Source organism: Quercus suber, unplaced genomic scaffold (genome assembly GCF_002906115.3).
Source record: "Quercus suber isolate HL8 unplaced genomic scaffold, Cork oak 2.0 scaffold_852, whole genome shotgun sequence".
NCBI classification, from domain to species: Eukaryota; Viridiplantae; Streptophyta; class Magnoliopsida; order Fagales; family Fagaceae; genus Quercus; species Quercus suber.
Genome location: NW_027070282.1, coordinates 235,479 through 242,714, shown reverse-complemented (window position 1 = coordinate 242,714; position 7,236 = coordinate 235,479). Strand labels below are relative to the sequence as shown.

At 36.6% G+C, this 7,236-nt stretch overlaps 1 pseudogene; it reads right to left on the bottom strand.

The window, feature by feature from the left end:
* Positions 1–4,385: 4,385 nt before the first annotated feature.
* On the bottom strand, positions 4,386–5,357 carry LOC112033508 (protein BOBBER 1-like; annotated as a pseudogene).
* Positions 5,358–7,236: the final 1,879 nt, after the last annotated feature.

Genomic DNA, 7,236 nt, shown 5'->3' with positions numbered 1-7,236 from the left:
AGTGCTCGAGCTCCGGAACAGAGTTCTTTCTTTTTTGATTACAGGAAAGGGTTGGTGGTGTCAGATGATTTGGGAGAGGGATGATGTGTTGGGAATAAAGGTTGCTTTTGGAAAATGGGGGATTGGGGTTTACTGAAAGGGCCGGGTTAATTGATACGGGGTTTGGGATGTATCTGTCTGGGCTTGGTGGTCTATGTGGGTCAAGAGAAGGATAAGTTGGGCTTGGTGTGAGGCCCACAGGAGAGAGTGGGGGGTCCAGGTTTTTGTGAGTACGTGGTGGGCTAACTTCAGAAGTGGAAATGAGAGGGGTAAGATTGATTTTCACTGGGGTTAGAAGGATAAGGTTGTGGGTAGCTGAGTTGTCCTGCGTAGCTGGCACATGAAAGGACGAAGTGTGTACCTCAGGTATTGCCAGTACAGGATTCGTCACTGCTTCACTGATTTCATTCACCGTAGTGTCCTTTTCCATTATCGTGGTGTGTTGGTGGCCAGGCTGGTGACTAGGGACACTGAGGATGGACCACGTGGAGGGGGGACCAATGCTGTGGTCCTGATTGTGGGGAGGTTGCGGCTTGGTGTAGCTAGCTGGGGTAATCTCCGTCACGACGGAGATGGGCTGGGTGCCAGGTGACTTTGTGGTAACAGGCGTATGGTTGTTTTCTTGGAAGGCACCTGGAGGGGTGCCGTCACATTCTGCTCTTAACCACGGACCTGCTGCATTGAAACACTTACCTGAGGAATTACAGAGCTGGAACGATTCGGCAGTACATGAATCTTGGACATGACCGATGACACCGCAGCGGTAACAGATGTCAGCGATCTTTTCATATTTTAGACCTATCCATAAGTCACTTTTGTTTGGTCTGGGTAGGAAGATCCCAGGGAGAAGGGGATTGGCAATATTGACCTCAACTCTAACTCTAATAAACTTCCTCCAAACGCCACCAGGGTCACCAGTAAGATCGACGTCGATAACGGGTCCCGCTTTGGATCCTATCTTCTTTATATTTTCTTCCGTTCTCCATAGATTGGGGAGACCATGGATCTGGATCCAAAAGGCAGATGAAGAGAAGTCTACTTCCTGCCATGTCAAGTCGGAACTCCAATGTTTTAGGATGAGGTGCCCACCTCTGATGGACCAAGGTCTTTTATTGTAGACCTTGTGTAGATCAGCTTCGTGAATGAAGGAGAACATGAAGATGTTCTGGCTTAGTTTTTTGACATCCATAGGAAACGCTGGCTTCCAAGCTTTTTGAGTGATTTCTTTTACCATATTAAGGCTGGTGTTTTTGGTGGTAAGGAGTTTAGCTAGAAGGAGAAGCTCGGTTTGTGTATTGGTTTTTTGGTTTGGAGGGAGCTCAAGTCTGATGTCCTGGCATGAGCATTTCTCTGTACGAGAAACGAGCTCTGAGATCTCCATGGAAGAAAAAGGTTGTGCTGATGGGTATAAAGAGAGGGATAGGAATGTGGATAAAGGGGTTATGGCGAGGGGAAGCCTGGGAAAAGGGAGAGGCTATGGCGAAGAAGGAATGAAAGGGGAGACTAAGCTCCGGGGAAGGGAAAAGGGGAATGGAGTACTACAGGAGTACGGAGAGATACATGGAGATCCCAAATGCACCCCTCACTAAACTGGTATCATAGAACTAGAGCTTCTATTATTCTTAAATTTGCAAATGTTTTTGCTCGCATTCTTCCAACATATACAAATGCACCCCTCACTAAAAAAAAAATCTAGAAGATCAAAGATTATGTCTTGCATGAACTCTTCACATACTTAGAAAATATCGTCTCTTTTCAGATATTAAAACTTTTGATAAAGAACTTGCTTTAAATTTATTCATTAAAATGAAAAATCTATTAAAGCTTGTATAAAGAAGTATTGTCTAATAAACACAGTCATCAGTATATCAGAAATAGAATTCGGCAATATGATTCCAATTTTGAGTTTTCAGTTTGAGAAAATTGTGTTGTCCAATAACTAACCTTTTAGAAGAGGAATCAATGCGCTTGTCCTCTACTCTCATCTCCGATTTGCTTGCCGTGATTTTTTTTTTTCCCCTCCCTTTTTGTGTCAAGCATGAAACACTGTTTTACAGGCTCAGCTCATGGCCAATTTGGTAGTTTTTTTTTTTTTTAAATTTTAAATTGCACCATCTAAAACTTTTCTAAAATTTAATTTGGACTTTTTAACTTTAATTACATTGAATTCAACTTTCTAACTTTGAAATTTATCCAACTTATTTTTCTTGCTAGTGTCCATCATACTCGCACTTTAGTGCCCAAAAAAAATGTAATTTTTTTAATTTCATAATTTTAAAAATTAGAAAATTAATATATATTATATATATATGTTTCAAAAAAAAAAACTCTATATATATATATATATTAATTTAATTTAATTTAAATTATATTTTACATTTATACACTTCATTAAGATCTTGGTATATTACAATTTTTAAATGCTAAAATATATAATTACATATGCAAATGTAATCATAATAAATGTTTAATGCTATAATATACGGTTCTTATAAATAAACAAATACAGCAATATATAGCTCCATATACAAAATTGATCATAATAGATGTTTATCAATAACCACCATAATCCCAAGGGATTGGTTTAGTGGTTTCTAAAACCTCATGATATCCCTAAGATTAATATCTTAGGTTTGAACACCCTTATTTGTCAATATTAATAACCACCTTAATTATCAATTTCATATTTAAGGCAAAAAATTTATAAAAAAAATTATATGTTTTTAAACTTTCCCATAATTGCATGATTTACCAACTAGTTTAATTTCTTTCTAAAAAAAGAATAAAAAAAACTAGTTTAATTGTTTTCTACTTATAATGTAATCTAATCTAAATTATAAATTTTAAAATCTAACCTTTTTTTAGGAAGAAATTATTAGGTTTTTGATTTGTTTTAACAAAAGATTTTTAGAAATTATACTTTTTTTGGGGTCATAATCTATTACCCAAATTATAATGTCCACTGAACTTATAATTTGCTAAATTAATCCTCTAATTTGAGAGTTTTGCTACAATGTACCATATGCAACGCTTAACTCATGGGCTCACACACTAGATCGGGTTCAACTAATGAAACCAAACATGACTAAATTGATCTTACTTAGTAAAGTAAATTGACTAACTATCCTCACTACCCTCCACATCTTTTTCTTTTCCTTTCCTTTTTTTTAACAAAAACACACATATAATGGGGGAGATGATGAGGTTTTAACACAAATGTCACTAATTTAATAAATATGTTTGTGTATCAAATATCTCTCTCTCTCTCTCTCTCTCTCTCTCTCTCTCTCTGTTTGTCTTTCCCTTTCTAGTTTTCTTCACCTATTCAATTAATATGTTGGACCCATTTCTCTCATTAATTATTAAATTAGTTAATTTTATTATTTGTTAGGATAATTAAATTAGCTAAAACTCTCTATTACTAATCTTTCAAAGAATTAAAAATTGTATTCAAAACTAAAAATCCTTTTTTGTCTTATTAATTGTTTGAGTGGTTTATTTGAGGTAAAACTCTAGGGAAATTTCTATTGCACACATTCAGACACAACGTACACATAATTTTTTTAAAACTAAAATTGTCATTTAAAGTCATAATTGAAAAATTTTACATTGCTCACAACTCTCTATCATCTAAGTTTTGAGAAATTCAAAATTATATTCTAACTATCAAGAATTTTGTCGACGATCAGGACATAAATCCTCCTCCCCCATATAACTATCAAATAATAAATAAATAAATAAAAATTATACTTCTACTAGAATTCTATTATTAAAATTTGAAACAAAATTTAATATCAATCCTTGAGAGCAGAGGCTGGTTTTTGTATGCAAATTTTATAATTATAACTAAAATCATGACTTCGTGTAACTATCATATCTCTACAAATTTTATGCAAGCACGGTTTATATAATAATGTACCCACGGTACAAAAATTTGCATGTCGAGAATTAAATCAGCATAGAATGCAAATTGAATGACCAGGCTTAAATTTAGCCAAAAGACCAAAAAAAAAAAAAAAAAAAAAAGAAATAGAGAGATTACAATGGTTCTAAACTTCTAATAGCCCATATAAAACTTGTTCTTATATATCAGATTACAGATTATTATAAATCCAAACACTAAAACTGCCCATCCAGCATTACCGCTGAACCTTGATGTATTCGCCCTTTGTTCTATGTTAATGATAGTACCCAAAAATCCAACCAAAAATTGAACTTTGATAAATCTGAAAAACCCACAATTGATATTGTATAGCCCATGATCTCGCGCTTAAATCTGTAAACAAATTCTCAATCCTAAACGAAAGCAACTGCAATAAACATCTACGAACTAAAAAGATTACAGATTATAATAAATCCAACCAAAAATTGAAGTTTAATAAATCTAAAAAGCCCACAATTGATATTGAATAGCACATGATCACATGCTTAAATTTGTAAACAAATCCTTAATCCCAAACAAAAGCAATAAAAATTAGAACTGCATATAACTAAAAAGATTAGATCTTTCATTGTCTTCCTAATCTCACATGAACTTAGCTCCGGAGGGAATTTCATGTTGGGATTCTGAGCCATGAATTGTTTCATCAGCTGTTCTTTTTGAATCTCATCGCTTGTTGGTAGTCCCTTCTGTTTCTGCCTCTGATCAAACATCTCTTCTCCACAGCAGAACGGGTCTCGGAGTCCAAGTCAGACAACTTGCTTGGCTCTGGTTCAGCTTTCTGTGTGTCAATCTCTGGATCACCCTTCAACAAAGATTTCCACCACTCGCTCTGATCTCTCTTGCAAATAAGAATAGTGATCATCTTCTTATCCTCCAAACTCCAAATACAATCGTCAACTTTCACAGGCTTGAATAGCTCTCCATCGATGATTGGAGGCTGACCCTTGAGCCCAACCTTCAAAGAGTTCGTCTTTATGTCACACAAAAGAAGGCTGGATTTAGTGCCTTGTGGGACTGGAACGTTAACAGTGACTTCTTGAAGGGATTGACCCCATGAATAATTCTCCATATCTAGGCCGTTTTCTTTGTTGGGAACAAGTTTCTTCTCTTTCTGCTGCTTCTCCTCCTCCTCTGGCTTTTTGGCCTCGGCTTCTTTCTCAGCAAGAATGACCTCTTTCTTAGAAGAAGAGGGTTGTTGATTCTGCTGATCTTCTTCATAATCAGAGAGGATGGCCATGATTGACAAAGTTCTTGGATTCGCTGGGAAAAGTACTGAGAAAGAGGAACGCTGAGAGGCTGCTAGGATTGCTGTGTAGGGTTTTTTTTTTTTGGTTGTTGTGTCGAGTGTGCATTGGGGATATGAGGGGACTGCGAATATATAGTAGAGGGTAGAGAGTGTCGGCCAAGAAAAAGAAACCCCGGATCTTTGTTTTACGGCATTAACTATTTGGATTAGGATTCGGATTCGGATTTGGAAGCGTGGGCTTGTTATTATTATTATTATTATTATTATTTAAAATTTGGCAAAATTACTTTTCAAAATTTTTTTTGGGCAAAATCACAATTTTTCTTTTTGTCTAAATTATCAACCCGATTATACTTCATCCTAAGAACCATCGAAATATACTATTTATCCTTAATTTCAAAAATATGTTACACTTAACCCACTATCTTAGCATTGAAAAACTAATTTACTCTCAATTATATGTTTGTAGAGAAATTGATAAATTGATATTTCAATACTAAATTCTGTTATACGTTATAACTTTGAAAAGTTAAAATTGTGCAACATTTTGATAGCTAAGGGATTAAGCATAATCGAAGTGATAATTTAGAGTGAAAAAATATAATTTGCCCTTAAAATAAGTCACACAGTCCTCACAGGCTCGAAACGATACTTGCACAATACAAAAAGAGAAGACCTAACAGAGAGCACCGATGTGGTGCCGACCAAGTACCCTCCAAACGTCAAGTTAGAACTTCTCGCAACTCTAGAGTGCCTGGGGGGAATTTTGCGTACCTTGGCTAGTGAGGGTTTTAGGACTTTTATAGTAGTAGAGAGTTGACATCTCTTTCTTGATTTAGAAGTCTTTTTCTTATAGGAATCCTCATAAGTGTATTTTGCGGAATCCTTTCCTTGTAGGAGTCTTTTCAACTAACACTAAGCGTGGGGCACAAGATATTTCCTTATACACGCATATGTGGAGGCCAAGTTAAGGTCATGTCAAAGCCGTCAATCTCGTACATCCCCTTCAACTTAGTGTCGTCAACTTTCCATCTTCCCCAAGTTGACCCCGTCAGCTTAGAGCTGTAGACTCCCTATTGTTGTCACTTGTCAATGGACACAAGTAAGACCGACAGGTTTGTTTGGAATCATCACTCTATGCCTTTCCATTAGTGAGTATTCATATTTACAATTTTATCCTTATCAGTTGCTCCCTACTCCATAGCTTCATCAGCTTAAGCTGACGAGTTATGGAATTGAATTTTATTGTTAATTTTCTTTTGCTCAGGAGAGAGAGAAAATCATTTATGGGCGATTGCCTTAAGCAACCTTTATTTAATGCTTGGACGTGCGGCACAACTTAACTGGCTTTGCTTCTGGACGAGGGTGTCACTTCGTCTTCTGTGCATATCCTTTCTTATATATATACCTCGCCTCTCCCCTCATTTTCTTCTATTTTACTGTTGTTGATTGTCAAAGCAAACCCGTCACTTCAAGAACTTTGCCCAAGCCATCTTGTTTTAGCCAAGACTGTCATCTTTCAAGAGTTTGTCGGTTTTACTTGGTAAGTCACTTTTGCTCTTACTGCTTCTAATTTTTTACTTTTATCTTGGTTGATCTGTGAAATTTTTTAGGTTCTTAGAATACCTCCATTGCTTGTAGGTAGTCAGATGTCTAGAGAAGCAGCGAGTAAATAGTCGTCAATTCGCGAAGAAGCAAGCTACGACGAGGTCTTCCCATCAAGTCATGAGCTCGAGGAGGGCTTCTCCTGGTTGTCAGAGAGGAAAACGTCAGCCCAACCTTCTGATGAGGAAATGGAAAGTTATGGAGAAGATGAGGTAGTAAGTAAGGGCGAAGATGTGGATGACAAGGGGGAAAAGAAAGAGAGCGATAGGGATGAAAATGACGGCAATGAGGAGGAAAGGAGAGAGAGTGATGGGAATGAAAATGACAGCAGTGAGGAGGTCTTAGAGAGTACTTCAGGAAGTCCAAAGGATGACCGTCCTTTCATTCTCCCCAAAGAATGGAC